The 21,116-nt window shown below is 34.2% G+C and overlaps 1 long non-coding RNA gene across 1 annotated transcript; it reads left to right on the top strand.

Moving 5' to 3' along the window:
- The first annotated feature begins 1,901 nt into the window (after positions 1-1,901).
- Positions 1,902-18,743, top strand: LOC143647944 (uncharacterized). The gene is made up of 3 exons (XR_013158267.1): positions 1,902-2,025; positions 3,240-3,543; positions 18,138-18,743. It is a non-coding gene; the product is annotated as an uncharacterized LOC143647944 (long non-coding RNA).
- Positions 18,744-21,116: the final 2,373 nt, after the last annotated feature.

Here is a 21,116-nt window from a genome sequence, read left to right as displayed (position 1 = left end):
TCCCCAGAAAAAATGCAATTTTTTATAGGTAAGATAAAGTAAATAACAGAATCACTGAAGCCAATCCATTGGAGTTGACAATCATTCCTAGATCATCTCCTATGATAATTTCATCAATTTATGTGTTTTTGGTTACTCCAAATGTGAAGATGAATTTCAGTTCTATCATTGCCCTTTAATAGACCCCCTTTTCTGAATCCAAATCCAAACACATATCATCTTCACGATCTTTCCGTAATTAAACATGACATAATTTCTTCTTTACATAGTGTCTGTGAAGGTTAAGTTCTGGTGTCAAATTGGCTAAATTATTATGCCCAGTTGCCTGGTCAGGCAAGCACTGGTCTGGCCTTTGCTGCAAGGGTATTTCATGGCTGGTGGATATACCAGAAGGCTAATGTATTAAATCATCAGTCAGTTGATTACATCTGTGGCTGACTGCATCTGCAATCAACTAAGGCATTGTCTCCCACATGAGATAATACGATCAGTTGAAAGTTTTCAAGGAAAAAGAAAGACTCTTTTACTGCTTCTTCAGCCAGAGAGCCTCTCCTGTGGAGTTTGCCCAGACCCTTCACAGGCTTCACTATGGACTTTGGACTCTTCCATTCCCACAGTTGCATGAGACACCTTTATAAATCTCATATTTATAGGTCTCTCCTGTTGGTTCTGTTTCTGTAGAGATCCCTGACTAGCACAGTGTCTAATTGATTTGAATCACTTTTTGAAATTTAAATAGTTTAAATAATATCACTATAGTTAATCTAAAATCAACATCACTTGCTACAATAAAAGGTGATGATAAAAAAGAACACAGCAAAAATATATATTATTAAATTACAATCAGACATTTATTGGTAAAGAACCTTGAATCTAAGGTTAACATTCTTTCTGCTTAAAAGTGAGATTAGCAAAAGTTAAACATATGTTTTCACCAAACTAAAATTATCTCAAGGGGTTAATTTAAAAGGAAAGAAAATTGAAAAGGAAATAAATTATTCACTGTGTCATGTAGTATTATTTAATGCCATGATCTAACACAAGTAAAGTCATATCAAGTAATACCAATGGGATGTGTCTTGCATTTTTGGGAAATTCTCTCTAATCTGCATTTTTCTACCCAAACTTCTCCCATTAAGCAACAAACAATGAAGATTTCCACATGGACAGTACAGTGACCCCCAGGCCCATCAACAGGTTCATAATTTAACTCATCTTCTTCCTCCCCTAGAATTTTAGGTCTCTTGTATTCGATATTTCCCATCAATGAGACTATTCTATATTCTCTCCATACTTAGCTAATTCTGTTAGATCCACCCCCAATAAGTCTCTTGAACCTACTTTCCCAAGACCCACTATATGCTTGAATTCAATTTTCCTGGCCTGGACCCTTAATTCCATCCAAAATCATTTTCCTGAATCTAGCCTTGCCGCATGAATAGTTTTTCCCATACTGCCACCAAATTAAGTTGTTGTGTCCCATGCTTAAAATTCTTCAATGGTTTTCTATTTCTTTCTGAGATAAAACAAGACAGTAGCCTGCCAGGTATTCCTTTATCTGGCTTTTGTTCTGACTTTACTTCCTGTTTCAACACTTCCTCCCTCAACACTACTGTGTACTATGCAGGGGTTAGGGGGAGTAGTTCTTAACCTTAATCCATTCATGTGAGTGTGAACCCATTGTAAATGAAGCCTTTTGAAGATGTTATTTTTAATTAGGATAGAACCAAATGAATGAGGTTGGACCTTCTGCTGGTTTGAAGCTATTATGTATCTCAGAAAAGCCATGTCCTTTAATCCTCCTTCGGTATTGCTGGGTGGAATCTTTTTTATCATTTCCATGGAGATATGACCCACCCAATTGTGGGTGGCAACTTTTGATTAGACGGTTTCCATGGGAATGTGTCTCCACCCATTCAAGGGGGTGTTGCTTACTGGAGCCCCTTAAGGAACCATTTTGAAAAAGCTTTAGAGCCATGAGAGCCACCAGAAATGACAGAGCCAACAGAATGAACAGAGCCCCAGGCAAGCCACTAAAGAAAAAGCTGGGAGAGCTCATCATGTGCCTTTCCAGCTTAGAGAGAAACCCTGAACACCATCAGCCTTCTTGAACCAAGGTATCTTTCCTGATGCCTTAGACTGGACTTTTTTATAAGCCTTGCTTTAATTTGGACATTTTTATGGCCTTAGAACTGTAAACTAGCAACTTAATAAATTTCCCTTTTTAAAAACTATTCTGTTCCTGGTATAGCACATTCTGGTAGCTTACAAATGAAAACAGGCCTTAATCCTGCTACTAAAGGCTTTATGAAGAGAAAGCCATATGGAGCAGAAGCTGAAAGTCAGTGGAACCCAGAAGAGAAAGGAGAGGACATGACCATGTCATGGGAAAATCCAGGAACTCAAGGATTGCCAACCAACCAGAATACTTCTGACCCTCAGAGGAGGCAATCCTAACCTCTGAAACTGTGAGCCAATAAATTCCTGTTGTTAAGTCAACCCACTGTGCGGCATTTGTCCTAGCAGCAGGGAAGCTAAGTGTTTTAGTTCACTAAAGCTGGTGAAATGCAGATACCATAAAATAGGTTGGGTTTCACAATGGGGATTTATTAGCTCATAAGCTTACAGTTCTGAGGCCATGAAAATGTCCATATCTAGACATCAAGACAATATCTTCTTCATCAAGACAGGCTGCTGGCCATCTGGGACTCCTCTATGACAAGGAAAGGCACATACATGGTGGCATCTGCTGGTTCTCCCTTCCATTCTTGGTTTCATTTTTTCCAGTTTTTGGCTTCAGGAGCTTCCTCTATGTTTCTATGATTTTCTCTATCAGCTTTGGAATGTGTCCTCCTCCCTCAGCTTCTGTTCTCTCTATTTCATCCTCTCCTAAAAGACTCCAGTAAGAGAATTAAGACCCACCTGGGGCATGCCTCAACTTACTTCCTAATCAAAAGTCCCACTCACAACAGATTTACACCCACAGGAATGGATTAAATTTAAGAACAGGATCTTCTGGAGTTCATAAAGCCTCCAAACCATCACACTAACATAATGCCACTCTGTCTTGCTCAACTACAGGCTCTGATTCAACAATAGGGAACTACTCACACTTCTCAGAATATATGGGGATTTCCTGGTCATTCTTCACTGAGCCCTGAATGTTCTTTCTTCTTGGTCTGCCTGGGAAGTTCCTAGTCGTGAATAAAATATTTATATTATTTTTTTCTCCTTTTCAGATCCATCTTTTTTTTTTGCCAGAACATAATCCACTTCTCTACACTAGCTAAGAATGTTTTGCAAGATTCCGTACTTCACTCACCATGCTGTTTGTATTTTGTCTACATACCTCCTATCCCAACTAAGCCTGTAGGACCATGGAGGCAGAAATCGACCTTTATTTATCCATGTATCCCCAGGCCAAACGAACCATTGTTTTCAGTTAAAGCGCATCAAAGGAATCTTCTCCAGCTCTGGCTTTGTCCTGGGGTAAAAGCACCTGGAAGCAAGTTATGTCACTGACCACTTCATAGATACCCTTGGGTAGGAATGATTTTCTAAAAATGATCTCTAAATATTCTATTTCTCTATTCAGTGATGACTCTATGGTATTTTACTCTCTCAAACTGTTTCCTAAAATTAAAAGGCCAAAAGCCCAGAGAAATTTCATAACATAATCTTCTGTATCCACAATATCGATGACAGATGGCTATTTCTCTTATATAAAAAGCCTAAAGGGAAGAAAATTATATAACCTCACTCAATAACCCATTTTAGTGTTCAACTGCCTTTATTTTTTATATATAACACAAATTGACATTGCTGAAGTCTTTCCTATTCTTTTTTTGACATGGGCAATATGTGGTTATAATTTTCTTTATATCAGTCTTTCATTTATTTTAAAACAAGGTCAACCAATATTTAACAAAAATATCTAAATGAAATCAGTATTTATTGATATCCATTTGTCCTACCGAGTTTTTGACTTTGGGCCTTATCCAATAAATACAGAGGTCTTAGGCTCCATTTCAGCTTGAATCTTTTCTCTCTTTTTGTATTATTCCTTCACCTTGTAAGTTAGTATGTTAGGTTATTAACATACTCATAATGAGAATCAATGGAGTAAAATATTTTTTGGATAGATGATTTAAAGCAGTATTACATAAAACAATCAAAATTATAGGCAAATATCTAGCCATGAAAAGTCCTAACTATTTCTTAAATAATGTTCAAATCGTACAATACTTTGCCTTTTGAGACACTGGGGGTATTTTGGAAAGTACTTAAAGTTTGATTTTGCTTTCTAATTACCATGACAGGCAAGATACCTGACTTCTGTACTAACAGCTTAAGTTAATTCCAGAGATAGATTAATTTGGCTTATGCTTACCAGCAAGGGTTGCTCAGTTATATGATACAAGTAACATAATAAACGGGTAAGTCACACATTTTCATGCCTACTTGTTAGATAATGATTGAAATAATAAGTACCAGATTTGGAAAGTGGGCATTTCAACATTTGGTCTGCATATTATCCAGTGAAGTCACTGCAACATAGCACTAGTAATTTAAAGTATCTTTTGGCCAAGGACCATTCAGTAATTCTGGTTAAAATAAAAGCAATGGAGCTCTGTATTCTTACATTTCATTACTAAAGCCCATATTGTATGATTCAGAGTCTCTACGTGTTGAAAAATGTACTTAGATTTAAAATGCTCAAAGAAATATTTTCCCTCAAATCTGTGACTATGTCTTTCCCTTCTCTTTCCTGCTTAGGTTCAATCAGCAGGAAATTTCTGAGAAACTCAGAAAAGAAAAACTAATATTTAGTTATAATCCTGGAACATACCTCCAAATGAATGAATTAAATCATTTTTGTCCTTTAGGTTCACTATAATTTCACTTAATTCTGCACAATTTTTCTTCTAAGGACATTTTCACATATTCTTTAAGGATATTTAATGGAGGGCCAAAAAAGCTTTTATAGTTATATCAGCAAAGCTTTCATAATGATATCTTTTCTATATTATATTACTTTTAATGACTTGGACCAAAACGTAAAGTAATGATAATATTTAAATAGAAGGTTTAATTTTCTCTCCGTGGTCTTCAAAAGAGATTATTTACTTAGAAGGACTGAGAGAAGATTCTCAGATTCTGAAATGGAGGGTTAGGAAACGGGGAGAATACAGAGGGAGTGAAAAACACCGTTAAAGTCTCTGATTTTACGTTTGTATAAATTTAACCATTAAGTAAATATTTTGAACATTTTGCATGATGACATTGCCATACACACCAAAATTTGCTCTCATGACATTTAATTAACTTTTATTTAGTTATTAAAATATAAAAGAAAAATAGATTCATATCAGTGAATAATTATTTTTCTTATCTATGGTTTCTCTTTATTGCTTGGATATCTATAAATAGACACAGATATCTATAAATAGAATAATTTTCAAGCTGTCGTTTACTGAAAGTTTTATATATCTCTATAATGGCTTTTAACTAGGGTGAGCAAGTATTTCCAATACTAAGTATATTATCATTATCAATTTTATTGACTAAAATAATCATCCATCTTCTACATTATAAGGCACTCTTATTTAAACATACTGCTTGGGTTCAAATGCTATTTCTACCACTTAATAGCTGAATTCTTGGTCAATAAAATCTGTTCCTCCATCTCTTAGTTTCCTCATCTGAACACTATAGAAGCTTAACCATAACTCTCTCATAGAGGTATGTTGAGGATTAAATGAGGACATATAAACAAACACTTAGAGCCAGTATAAGTGTTAGCTATTATTATTATTATTGTTGTTGCCCCTATTTTTATTCATATCTCTTGAGTTGTATCTTAGGGAGGCCTGTTAGGTTTATGAAAAACTCATGATCATAAACAATTGCAATTACAGTAACTGTTTAAAGAAAATTTAAAGTCCTCCATAATTCTATCACAACACTCTCATACAAATTATGTATTAGCTCTTGGGTCTTTTTTGAGTAACTGTTGAATCGATAGCTAAAATTGTATATCTCAGTTCTTATCAATATTGGTACATTTTGCATTTTATTACCTATAAAGCTGAACATACATTTTTTTCAGATCTTTATGATCATTTGAATTTCTCCTTTTTTATTATTTTGTTTTTGTTGTGAAATGGGCATCACATTTCATTCTTTTCCATACAAATATCCTGTTATTGCAACACCATTTGTTGAATTCTTTTATTTTTGAGTGCATGGGTCAGGAATCAAACCCAGCTCTTCCACATGGCAGATGAGAATTCGACTACTGAACTACCCATGCATCCCTAAAATTTCTCCTTTTTGAATGATCTGGCAATGATGTTTGCCCATATTGCTATTGTCAGGCTTCTGTTTTTCCAAAACATAATAATCTTTCATAAGCTGTAACACATGTTCTACACCAGTGCAAGGTGTTGATGGTGAGATGGTGTATGGGAATCCTGTATCTTAGGCATTACTATTCTGTAAACCCACAACTTCTCTAATAAAAAAATAAAATATAGATAAATAAGACCATTAAAGTTAGAAGATATAAATACATATCCAGCTTATTTTGGGATAGAGAATCAAGAACACAATAGATATAACCACAAATAATGTTTGTTGAACTACAACAAATGTTGAACTGTATAAATTTCTTTTTGAACTGCATACATTTTAAACTTATGTGCATTCAATAATTACCACAAAACAAGTTCAAAGACATCAGTAAAGGGGGAAATTTGCAGCATAATGCAACATCACTTGATATCCATTTGATTTGAAATGAAAGTCAAAACCACAATGAGCTATCATTCATACCCACTAGAATGGCTACTATTAAAAATAGGAGCTTTTACTATTTTGTAAAAGTAGTTTTACAACTACTTTTTGTAAAAGAAAGCTAGTGCTGTTGAGCATCTTTTCATGTGCTTTTTAGTGATTTGTATATCCTCTTTGGAGAAGTGTCGCTCAAGTCTTTTGTCCATTTTTTAATTGAGTTGTTTGTCTTTTTATTGTTGAGTTGTAGGATGTCTTTATATGTTCTGGATATTAGCCCTTATTGGATATGTGGTTTCCAAATATTTTCTCCCACTGAGTAAGTTGTCTTTTCACTTTTATGACACAGTCTTTTGATGCTCAAAAGATTTCTTAATTCTGAGGCAGTTCCATTTATCTATTTCTTTTCTTACATTGCTTATACTTTAGGTATAATGTCTAAGAAACTATTGCGTACCACAAGAACCTGAATATGTTTCCCTACATTTTCTTGTAGGGGTCCTATAGTCCTGGTTCTTATATTCAAGTCTTTGATCCATTTCAAGTTAATTTTTGTATATTGTATGAAATAAGGGTCGTTTTTCATTTTTTTTTGCATATGAATATCCAATTCTCCCAGCACCATTTGTTGAAGAGACTAATCTATTTCAATGGAGTAGTTTTAACAGTCTTGTAAAAAATCAACTGGCCATAGCTATGAGGGTCTATTTCTGAACTCTCAGTTCAGTTCCATCAGTCAATATATCTATCTTCTTGCCAATATCATGCTGTTTTGACCACTGTAACTTTGTCATATGCTTTAAAGATAGGAAGTGTGAATCCTCCCAAATTTTTTCTTCTTTTTCAAGATATTTTTGGCTTTTCAAGGCCCTTTACTCTTCCCAATAAATTTGATAATTGAATTTTCCATTTCTGGAAAGTACACTGTTGGAATTTTTACTGGGATTGCATAGAATCTGTAAATCATTTTGGGTAGAACTGACATCTTAACAACATTTAGTCTTCCAATCCATGAACATAGAATGTCCTTCAATTTATTTAGTTCTCCTTTGATTTCTTTTAGCAATGATTTCTGGTTTTCTGTGTACACGTCCTTTACAGTCTTAGTTAAAATTTATTCGTAGGTGTTTTATTCTTTTAGTTGCTATGGTAATTGGAACTTTTTCATTTCTTCCTCCCATTACTCACTATTACTGTGTACAAAAACCAATGAGTTTTGCATGTTGGTCTTGTACTTTGCCAAATTCATTTATTAGCTGTAATATCTTCATTGTAGACTTTTCTGTACTTTCTATGTATAGGTCATGTCATCTGCAAAAATTGAAAGTTTTACTTCTTCCTTCCAAGTTTTGATGTCATTTATTCATTCATTCATTCAATCAGTCAGCCAGTCAGTCATTCTAATTGCTCTAGTTCAAACTTCCAGTAGTGTTCAATAACAGTGGTGATAATGGGCATTTTTGTTTCTTCTAATATGAGAGAAAGCTTTCAGACTTTCACCATTGAGTATGATGTTAGCTGTGGTTTTTTCATATATGCCCTTTATCATATTGATGCTGTATTCCTATTTTTCTTGTGTTTCATAAAGAAAGGATGCAGGATTTTGTCAAATGCCTTTTTGGTGTCAATGAATATGATCATGTGGGGTTTTTCTTCCTCATTTGTTAATCTAGTGTATTACATTAACTAATGTTCTTATTTTGAACCACCCTTGTATATGTGGGATAAAACCCACATGATCATAGTGCTAATGTGCTGTTGCATTCAATTAGCAAGTATTTCACTGAGGATTTCTGCAACTATATTCATGAGAACTTGGTCTGTAATTTTATTTTCTTTAGTATCTTTATCTTTACTATTAGGGTGTTGTTGACCTCATCTAACAAGTTAGTTAGTATTCTCCCTCCTGTTCAGTTTTCTGAAATATTTTGAGCAAGATTTGATTAATTCTTCTTGGAATAATTGGTAAAATTCACCTCTGAAGCAATCTAGTCCTGGATTTTTTTGTTGAGGTTTTTGATGATTGATTTAACCTCTTTACTAGTAATTGGGCTGGTGAAGTCTTCTATTTCTTCCAGAGTCAATGTAAGTTGCTCAGTTGTTTCTAGGAATTTGCCATTTCATTTAGATTGACTAATTTCTGGGCATGCATGTTTTCAGAGTATCTTCGTATGATCAGTTTCATTTCTTTATTGTCAAAAATAATGCCTCTCTCTCATTTCTGATTTAATTTATTTGCATCTTCTTTTATTCTTTGTCAGTCTCCCTAAAGGTTTGTCAATTCTACTGATCTTTTGAAAGAACCAACTTCTGGTTTTATTAATTCTATTTTTTTTTTAATTCTCAATTTCATTCATTTCTAACCTCTGCTATTTATTTCCTTCCTGCTTGCTTTGGGATTAGTTTGCTGTTCTTTTACTAGATCCTCCAGATGTGCAATTATGTGTCTGATTTTAGCTTTTTCTTCTATTAATGTAAATGCTTAGGGCTATAAATTTCCCTTTCAGCACTGCCTTCACAGCATCACATAAGTTTTGATATAATGTGTTCTTGTCTTCATTCATCTCAGATATTTACTGATTTCCCTTTTAACACTAATTATTTAAGAGTAGGTTATTTAACCACCATTTATTTGTGGGTTTTCCAGTTATCCACCTGTTAGTGATTCCCAGCTACATTCCATTATTGGCAAATAGGATACCTTGTATAATTCCAGTCTTTTTAAAGATATTGAGACTCATTGTGATCCAACGTGAGAATGATCCATGTGCACTGGAGTAGAACAGATATCCTGTGGTTTTGAGGTACAATATACGTACATGTCTGTCATGTCTAGCTTATGAATCATATTCATCAAGTTCTCTATTTCCTGATTGATCTTCTGTCTAAAAGTTCTATCTATTGATGAGAGCGGTGTATTGAGGTCTCCAACTATTATTGTAGTGCTGTCTACTTCTCCCTTCAATTTTTCCGGTTTGCCTAGTATTTTGGGGCACTGTAGTTAGGTACATACATATTAATAATTGTTATTTCATCTTGGTAAATTGCCCCTTTTATTAATACATCATATCCTTTTTTGTCTCTTATAATAGCTCTTACTCAAAGTGTATTTTAAGTTAGATAATATTATAGCTACCCCAGCTCTATTTTGATTACTATTTGTATGGAATATCTTTTTCAGCCTTTACTTTCAACCTATTTGTATCTTCAGACCTAAGGCGAAGCTCTTATATACAACATATAGTTGGATCATGCATTTTTATCCATACTGCCAATCTCTTATCTTTTGATTGGGGAGTTTAAGCCATTAATATTCAATTTTATTACAGTAAAAGCAGTACTTACTTCAGCCGTGCTGTCCTTTGGTTTTTGTGTCATATTTTGTGTGTGTGTCTCTCTCTTTTCCTTTATTGCAAGCTCTTTTTCTGTATAGTTGATATTTTATGATTTATGCCTTTCTCATTTGTTTCTGCATAATTTTAAAATACTTTCTTTGTGGTTACTCTGGGATTTATATTACACAACTTACATCTGTAACCTACTAATTCAAAAAGATACCAATTTAGCTTCAATAGCATACATGTTTTCTGTTCCCATATCCCTCTCTTTCCCCTCTTATGTTGTTTTTGTCCCACTTTACTAATTTATAGCTTGCATGTCCATTATCAGAAAATATGCCTTTTTTTAACCAATTGTATTCTGACTCATAGGAATTGAGTAGTAATGTGGTCTACTGAACATACACTAGTAATGGGTTTTGCATTTACACTTTAATTTGCCCTTATTGATAATCCTTATTTCTTCACACTACTCCAAGCCACTCTCTTGTCTTTTCTTTTCAAACTGCAGAACTTCCTTTAGTAATTTTTGAAGGGCAGGTTTTTTGTTGATGAACTCTCAGATTTTGTTTATCTGTCAATATTTTAAACTCTGTCTCATTTTTGAAGGACAGTTTTGCAGGATAAAGAGTTTTCGACTGGCAGTTTTTCTCCTTCAATATATTAAAACCTTAAATATATCAAACCATATCCATATTTCTGATGAGAAATTGGCACTTAGTCTTATTAAGAATCCCTTGTATGTGACAAATCACTGTTCTCTTACTGTTTTCAGAATTCTCTCTTTATCTTTGGCATTTGACATTCTGATTAATTGTGTCTCAAAATAGGTCTGTTAAGGACTTATTTTGTTTGGAATACATTGAGCTTCTTGGTCATATATGTTTATGTCTTTCATGAGAGTTGGGTTATTTTAGGCCATTCTTTACTCAAATATTCTTTCTGCCCACTTTCCCTTCTTTTCTCCTTCTGGGGACACCCATGATGCCTATGTTTGTGCACTTCATGCTGTCACCTAAATCACTGAGACACTGCTCAATTTTAATATTATTTTCTCTATCTGTTCTTCTGACTGTATGAGTTTGATTGTCCTGTCTTCTAGTTCAATGATTCTTTCTTCTGAAAGTCAGTTTCTCCCTCTTGTCTGTGGTTTTATTGTTGCTTTTCTTTGTTTTGAAGCTCTTCTTTGATGCTTGGTCGAACTTATTCTGAACATTTAGAATAGCCTATGTTTAACTGATCTGATTTTCTCAGCTCTTCTTTATCTGATTCATGTCCTGGATATTTGGTTCTGTTTTTAAGATTATTCTTTTTTATGTAATTGTTTTACCTCCAAGAGAAAGCGTCCTTTATTCCTTCTCTGGGAATCTTGATCTCTTCTCTTTGTTTTTTACAAAATTTTCTCCTCAGCTCTTATGATTTGTTTTAATTCTCTCCCTCCCTCAATGCCCCATTTTCCCTACACTTTTCAATTCTGGGAGGCTTCTGTCTTACAGCAGTTCAGCCTAACCCATGACCCTTATTTTTCTGAGGCTTTTCTGCCTCCAGTTTCTTTCCCATCAAGGTATCCTCCCATGGGGAGCCAGATGGGGTCAATCCAGAAAAGTCCATTTTGCATTTAGGTGGTCCACCTAACAGAAACTGGATTGAATGAGCCCACCACTTACCAGCCATAGTTCTACTGTGATCTCCCTCTTCTTTCTCAACCCAAAGGAGCCCTTTTACATGTAGCACTTCTCAGTAGCTTGTGTTCCACCCTGGGTTTCTGTGGCCTTGGGTCCCTGTGCCTGGATGTGCATGGGGTTCTAACTCACTGCTTTGAATGGCTCTATAATGTGTGTCCCCAGTGGGAGGTGGGAGGAATCCAGGCTGCTGCTTCTAAGCAATCCCCAAGCTACACGGGTCAAAGTGAGGGGGAGAAAAGAGGACCAGCAAGTCAGGGACAGAAGTTCCGGTTATTTTTCTTTTCCTTTGATTCAGTGTCTCTAGAGTCCTTCTCTAGAATTCTAAGCAAGTGTTTGTAGAGTCCTCCTCCAGAATCCTAAGCAAGTGGGATTTTTCCTTTCATACTCCTTAAACAACAACTTCCCATACAGTGAATAAAAGGAAAAATCCCACTTGCTTAGAATTCCGGAGGAGAACTCTATAAACACTGAATCAAAGAAAAAAGAAAAATAACATGAAACATCTGTCCCTGACTTGCTGGTCCTCTTCTTACATTGACATGCTGATGACATCACTGGTTTAACAGTTGGTTCACTGCAATTCATTTTTTAATCACAGGTGATAAGTCATCTTAGTATTTTTTTTCTAATAAGTTAGTCTACTGTCACAATACCATGTCTTGAAAAGTCATTCCATCTCCACTTGTATGCAAAGTATAGACTTTATCATCTAATAGATGTGTCTGTTTGAAGTGATCAGTTCTTTTCATTTGCTCTCTCCATTCATTATTACAGTAGGCCCACACACTTTTAGTTCTTGTAAATTTTATAATATTCTAGCAATTTGTAAATAAGGATCTTTATCATTCTTCCAGAAGTTTGATATGTTCTTTGCTGTCTGTTCTTCATAATGAGCATGAGTAATTTTGTGAGATATTCAAAAATATTAGGATTTTAATTACAATTGGATTACTTTTTCTTTATTAGAGAACTTGTAGGCTTAAAGATCAATCATTCATAAAATAAGGATTCCCAATCACTACCCCACTACCAATACCTTGCATTGGAATGGAATATTTATTATTAATTGATGATATTATATTTTTATAATTGTACTATTAGTTAAAGTCCATGGTTTAACTTAGGGTTCACTGTTTATGTAGTGTAGTTCCATAATTTTTTATTTTATTTTATTCTATTGGATTTTTAGTATGGATTAATGTGAAAGAGTTGACAAGATTTCCTATGGTGGAATGCAATGTTCAACTTACTCAGGACTTATTCCCTGTTTTGTAATAAAATTTTATTATGCTCTTCCTGTGGTTTCCAAATATTTCTTATTCAGGTTTTTTCAGGCATCTAATGCTACGGGGTATTAATATGAAAGAAAAGTATTTTTATTACATCTCATTTTGGTTATGTCTGATTTATAGAAGTCATTTATTTTATTCATTCAATCTTTATCACTTTCCTAAATACATTATATAAATACATTTTTGGTTTTTTTCTTGGGTATTTAAAATACACAATAATTATGAGTCACTCCCAGAGAACTTCTTTTGTTGCTCAGATGTGGCCTCTCTCTCTCAGCCAACATGACAAGCAAACTCACTGCCCTCCCCCTCTCTACATGGGACATGACTCCCAGGGGTATAAACCTTCTGGCAACATGGGACAGAAATCTGAGAATGAGCTGGGACTCAGCTTCAAGGAAATGAGAAAACCTTCTAGCCCAAAAAAGGGGAAGAAAGAAATGAGACAAAATAAAATGTCAATGGCTGAGAGATTTCAAATAGAATTGAGAGGTTATCCTGTAGGTTATTCTTAACCATTATATAGATATCACTTTTTTAGTTAAGGTATATTGGAGAGGCTGGAGGGAAGTGCCTGAAAATGTAGAGCTGTATTCCAGTAGCCATGTTTCTTGAAGATGATTGTATAATGATATAGCTTTCACAATGTGACTGTATGATTGTGAAAATCTTGTGTCTGATGCTCCTTTTATCTACGGTATGGACATATGAGTAAAGCATATGGATTAAAAATAAATAAATAATAGGGGGAACAAGTAAAGTAAATTTAGTAGATTGAAATGCTAGGGATCAATGAAAGGGAGTGATAAGGGGTATAGAAAAAAATAGGGGAAACAAAGGCTAAAATATATTGGGTAGCTGGAAATACTAGCAATCAGTGAGAGGGAGGAGTAAGGGGTACAGTATGTATGAATTTTTTTCTTTTTTCTTTTTATTGCTTTTCTGAATTGATGCAAATGTTCTAAGGAATGATCATGGTGGTGAATATACAGCTATGTGATGATATTGTGAGTTATTGATCATATACCAAGAATGGAATGATCATATGGTAAGAATGTTCATGTTTGTATGTTGTTATGTTTAAAACAAATAAAAAAATAAAAATAAATTTTAAAAAATACATAATAATGTATTTTGAATCTAAAAATTTTGTCTCCTTAGCAATATTTTTTCCTGTTTCATATCTTAAAGGCATGGCCAGAAATTAAAAAACAATGGTATATAATTATAGTTCCAGAGCTGTTTTACAGCGAGTAAAATACAGATAAATATTTGTCTATATATAGATGGAGTGTATATCATTCTCATTAATATTGCTAACCAAATACTATACCATTGAATTTTAATGTTCCTCTTTACTCCAAAAGTTATTTGAAGAGGCTCTTTTAAATGTCAAAGTTTTGGTTTTTTATGTTTAAATATTTTCGAATGGATCAGAAAATATGGCTAACATGATTTCAATTTGAGATGCTTAAAGTTTTCTTTTTGATTTACCATATGTTTAATTTGTGTAACATTCCACTACACACTTGAAAAGGAGTAAATTATGTACTTGGCACAACACTAAAGTTCAGTATTAAATATTTCTCTATTCTTGTTTTCTATAGATTAATATAATTAATAAATTCCAGATTGAGGAGTTGGTCATTTCAACATTCTGTCTGCATATTGATCAATTCTATTATTGATTTATAGATTATTTAAGCCTTCCTCTATAATTGTATTTATCTATGTTTATTAAACATGCAACTTATGGTTACTTGTATATTGTAGTATTTGATTATTGGACACGTAAAGGTACATGGTTGCTAAGTTGTCATTCATGGCATTTATTTTGCTTTATCTCTTTTTATTTATATTGCAAGCAAAATGTTATTGGTCTTTATTTTTACCCAATTTTCATACCCCAATTTTTACCTCTCAGAGAAAGTTCAACTTATTTTTATATTAGTTCCTATAAATATCAGGTTCCATTTTACCGGTCCAAATGATTTTTTATACTTTCTAGTTGTTTTTACCATCATTTCTTTTCTGTTTTGTCATTATCTTTTCTCATTAGTCTGGTAATTTCTTGGTTAGTTTATTCTTTTGGAGATAAATCCATATTTACTCAATTTGCATTTATAGCCAAATGGGAGTTGACGTGGATTTTGTCAGAAATTGGTATAGGTCACTATCATTTCCTTATCATTTCCAAGATTCAGCAGCCTGACAGAAATGTGGAGGAGACAAGTAATTCCAATTGAAACTACTTTCGTCAAAATGATATCATTCTTTTCATTTGATGTTGCTGTCTTTGACACAATGAACTTCAGCATTTTGCATGATCTTGGAATATCTCCCAGAGCTTCTAGCAGACAGATAGCAGGGATGAGAGACAATACCTTCCATTACTCCCCAAACTTTAGTTGCTATGGTTCCTTGCTCCATTCACTTAGGAAGTGGCAGTTTCCATTTGCTAACATTATCTTTACTTACCTCCCAGATATACAGTTTCTTCAGAAGGAGGTAAAATTGAAAATTGTTATATTTTCATCCTCAACACACTCCATCAAACTTACACTATATCTAGCAGAAATTCCTGAAGTTTTGGCCAAGAAGATGTCAGATATTGCTAGTTTCTAACAATGGTTCAGTTCTTTCCTCCTTTACAGGTTTATAAATTATTTTAATATGAATCTAGAATGAGTAACAAACTATATACCATTTTGTAAAGAAAGTTTCAGAGTTGTGGCCTTTGACCCAGTTTATGTGTCTTGTGAAGAAGGTTAAATGGTAACTTTGCACACAAGTTATTAATTTTAAGAACTTTCACAGCATGTGTGTACATAACATTTTTCTCTCCAAGATAGATTTTCTATAAGGTCTCCTAAACTAAGAATATTAAAACTTTATCTTGCTCTCCCACAAAAACTCTGATGTTTACTTTATATACCAAGAGGTCATATTCCAGATATTAGTGTATAATCCTGACTTCAGATAATTCATTGACATTTTTTTCTGATAGCTCAGAAAAGCTCCTCACTTCATAGTCTTAAATTCTTACTTAAGAAATACTTAAAACAATGTAAGAACTATGGGCACAAAATTAGGGATTATTCATTACTCTGGCTCTTTGGCTGCTTTAAATGATTACCCACAGATCAGCCCTTACAGTGCAGTTTTTTTTCCATGACATTCACTAGAGTTCCATTGTGAAAACAAGCATTCCTACAGTGAGGCACTCAAACTACTTAAATGCAATAGTTCTAATACTACACATTGAAAATGCAGTTTTAAAAAGAGGCAAGGAAATGTTATGAGTAAAAAAAGAGGAAAAGGAAATTTCTGACTTGTATTTTTTAATAGTGGAAGCCTTTGAAGTATAAAGGACAAGGCAATGTTTCAAATTCAACAGATGAAAATTCGGCTCTGAAAGGTATATATAATAGAAAATGAAGATATTAGCATTGAAATTATAAAAGGTGTTTTTAAAGTTTCTGGATTAAAATACTGTGGCTAATAGTATGCTGGTAAATGTTTAACAACCAGCTAGGTGAGGAAGAGGAAGCACCAAGCATTCACATAATTTGCCAGTTCCATGGTGTAAATATTTCCAACATGATCAATGTCAAGCTATCGAGGTAAAATTACTGAACAAAGAGTTCGGAGGGAATGTGCCTGTTAACTCTCATATGGGCGCAAACCCAGCATGCCACTGATATGCTGTTTTAGTTTGCTAATGCTGCTGGAATGCAATATGCCAAAAATGAACTGGCTTTGAAAGAGGGTATTTATTTAGTTACAAATTTACAGTTCTTCAGAAGAAAAGCAGGTAGCGTTCATCTGAGTTCCTCTGTCACATGGGAAGGCACAAGGCAATGTCTGCTGGCCTTTTTTCCCAGCTTCTGGGTACAAACAGGTTTCCCCAGGGATGGTTCCTTTCTGCATCTCCAAACATCTGGATCTGAACTGGCGCTGAGCTCCTCAGTGCTGTGCTGTGCTGAACGGTTTTTCTTCCTTCTGACCTCTCCTTTAAAGCCTCACTCATTGAAGAAGGCACTCCCCTTAGCCGACTGCGGCCATAGATGAAATTCACATGCTGATTTAAGTCCGCAGCAACAGCCAAGCTGATACCTGAGTCTAACTACTACATATGCCCTTCATACAATTTTTTTATATGGACTAAGCTAAGATCTAATTGGTATACAGAGAAGATACAGGTATCCTATCCATACAGTATATGCTTTAATATTTTGAAATACTTTAAAGTGAATGAGACAACATGGTACAATTTCTTTGAAATTTTTAAAGAATCAAAATTTGTTCTCGATTTGATTAAACATTCCTGTATTTGAATCCCAGTGTCATGACTTAATATGTGATTTTTAGCAAAGTTACCTAATTTACTGAACCTTAATTTATTCATCCATAAATTTCTGAATAATGAGAACTATTTCACAGACATCTTGTGAGGATTAAAAGACATAAAAAGTAGGGATCACCTGATATATAGATTCCAAATAGCCGTTTTTCTTCCAACTTCTGTACTACTCAATTCCTTGTTCCTGACCTTATTCATGAAGAAGTAGTAAAATGTACTAACAGTTAATGCAGTATACTTCCAAGGAAATGATCAGGTGGCTTGTATTACTGCAACTATTTAGCTACCTGAAAATGGCTCCTATAAAGTACAGCATGTCTATGAGAAATGCGGGTACCAGAGGAGGAATTAGGTTCAAGTTGCTGTTTTTTTCTTTCCATCTTTGAAGCGTCAAAATAAGATAAACATGAAACTTTGAAGATCCTAGGGGACTGTGACCCACGGATAATCTTCATGGCTTGATTTTGTGACATCATTTTGCAGCCTCTATGGTGGAAGAAGAAGACAGCAAGGAAAATGGAAGTGGATTTGAGGGGGTCAGTGTGGTACTTGACACAAAAATGCACTTCTCAAAGGAGTAGAAGCAATATGTCATGGGAATTCAGGAAGGTGACTTTTGGCTATAATAGCAAAACTTGAAGGCTGACATTTAAAATGGTCTTTGCAGGATTCTGATGGATGGAGATGGTCAGATTTTGAAGATTTTGGGTGAATCAAAAAGAATATGCATTGACACAGAAGTAGAGGACATTAAAACTAAAGAAAAAAAAAAAGGTGAGTAGCTTCATCTGTTACAAATGCAGAATAAACCTAGGGTAGGATCAGGAGATATAGCACAAAAGCAGCTTTATGCCAGACTGACAAGTGAGCCCATCAGTTTGTCTTTTATTTCCTGTATAACTAACATGTTTAAAGATGTTACAACATACATTCACTATATTAAATGTTATATATGTGCTTTCATTTAAGGAGAATATGGTTATACAATGCATATATGTCCTGGAGTATACCACTTATCAGCTGAGAGCCGTAGAAAGTTTTTGACCAAAGGGGTAGCATGATGGAAAGTATAAGTTCCTACAGTTATTTGGCATTTGCTAATTAAAATTTTTAAACTTACTCCAAGCCAAAGGAAAAATTAGAAGTTGTAGATAACAACGGACCCTAAAGATCATTCTATATATAACCAAAGGTGGTGTCTTAGTAACTTTCTTTATGAAAATGAGAATACCCTCTTTACCACGTATTATTGAAGGCATTTTTGCTCTTTCCGGCATATAAAACAAAAAGATATTTAGGTAATTATTTCAAGCACTTTAATCCAAGTCTTCAGTGAGAAATAAGTCAACCCCTCTACGATCATGTAATGAGTTACTTTGGATGAAAATTTTAGTTTCATTTGGAGACAAATGGGCCTCGAGAAAATTTGAAACATAACAGGAAAATGTGATTCAGGAAAGGACAAAGTTTATAAACCTATCAATCTAGTATAGAGGAGGAAGTTGGTTGAGGGGAGACCACTCACCTGAAATTGTTTTTACTGTAATTGACAGTGACATCCAAATTGATAAATCCAAAATACAATCTTCAGTTCTCATCCTATCTTGTCCCTGGATAGCACTGATTACGATTTACAGATGCAACTTCTTGAAACTCTCTCTTTAATTAGTTTCTACAGCAACATTCTCCTAATTTTTCTACCTTCTGGGCTATTCCATTTTTATATTATTTACTTTTGTTTGGGTGGGACTTGAGGGTTATAGGTGGTGGCAAAAGCAAGGGAGTGAGAGAATGATAAAATCAAGTATTCTTAAATTGGCATGAAGACTTTTCATAAGCTGGTTCCTAACTACATTTCCAACTTCATCTCTAGACACACTCTTTAATGTGCCACATTAACGTGATATTCTGGATTTCCTCAAATCGGGACCATTTAGCAATCATATTCTTATCAAAATCTCCCCCCCCCAAAAAAAATCTTCCCAGACTCCCTCCAGGAAGTGATGTTCAATTTGCTGGGCTCTTACATTTTTTATTTATCCATATTTACAGGTTACCTTATTACTTACTTATTTATTTATGTCTACATATATTTCCCCTACTATCATTAAACCATGAACTTCTGAAGAGCAAGCAACGAACATGTCTTTGATCCTTGTATACACAGTGGCAAGGGACTAAGATAAAGTAAAAAATGAATAAATGCATGTTTAATTACCAAATGAATGTTCACTGAACTAATAATCCCTGGGCCTCTTATTAGTAGTATCATTTTGACCAAGTCTCTAAACTTCTCTGTACCTTTGTTTATTTACCTGTAAAGGGGCCGTTATAATTCTTGGCCTTCTGAAAAATCTCACAATTTTATATTGCAATAAGAAAATAGGATTACAAAAATATTTTTAAATATAAGGTTTTATGTGCATAAAGTAGACTAATTTAAATGTTATGAGTCCACAATTTTACTGTAATTCCAAACACACACACACACCCCACATGAAATGCAGTGCTACTGGATTCTTTATATTTCTTACATTTCTCAATATTTAGAAACAGTGTAAACTTGCTGATTTGGTAGCCCCACATTTCATTACTGTCAAAGAGAAAATATTTACCCCATTTAACACAAGCCTTGAATCATCTTTATCTCCATCATTTTTCTTCTCCTGGATTTTAAGTGCCTGAAAGATGAGAACTAAGTTTCTATATACTACCTAATATATCATTACACATAAATAGTAAAAAAGCATCTTTGATAGTGATGTTGACTCTATAGATGGTTATAAGCAGGATTGGAGGCTATAAAAATGATATGCAATAAGAAAAGTCAGGCAAACCTCCTTACCTTCCCCATTGCAGAACTCCTGCATAGAATAACATGTATTGTAGTTAGAAAAACAAATTTATGAGTCCTAGAAACTGCACCATTTGGGAATGCTACAGTTGCTGTATTGCTGACAGCTCTAGCCTTTCATTATCTTTCTGTGTGTAGACAAAACAATGCTTTTTGCAGAATGCAAAATGTTAAATTTCACAAATGAGATGCACAGCTGGAATGCAACGTGACCTCTGCTGCTGGCAATCTTTGAGATTCCTTTACTCCAAGGAAATTTTAGGTTTAAAAAGTTAAAGAAGACAGATGTTAAGACTACTGAGGTGTTTTATATGTATATCAAAGTTTTCATCATTCATTGGTTTTGCAGATGCCACCTCTGTGCTGTTGCTCATGTCGCTGGTGAAGCCCTGCTATATAAAGCACAGCTCTGTCAAATTCAGAAGAGTTAGTGGAAAGATGTTCTTTGTCAAGGATGGAATTGACAAGTATAAATTCTGTGGAAAATCTGATAACCTTCAGAAATGGCATTCTAATTTTGTAGGGTTCCCAAAGAGACACCTTTGTCAGGAAGGAAAACATTAGTTCTTATGATTTCTTCTTTACTGCTCAGAAGAATTATACTCTGGGAATCTTGCACATATTTATTTGTTTTGTTTGAAGAGTTCTCAACAGAGAGAACTTGGGTAAGGTGAAAAGGAGGCTCTGAATGAATCAGAGAATCTGTAAAGAGCTGTACTAAATACATATATATTTATGAAAAAGATCTTCAGATTTTTTTCCAGTATTAACTGTATTGATACAAACTGACAC

The sequence above is a fragment of the Tamandua tetradactyla genome, chromosome 10 (assembly GCF_023851605.1).
Source record: "Tamandua tetradactyla isolate mTamTet1 chromosome 10, mTamTet1.pri, whole genome shotgun sequence".
NCBI lineage: Eukaryota > Metazoa > Chordata > Mammalia > Pilosa > Myrmecophagidae > Tamandua > Tamandua tetradactyla.
Note: the sequence above shows the minus strand (reverse complement) of the source record. Positions and strands in the feature narration are given on the sequence as shown.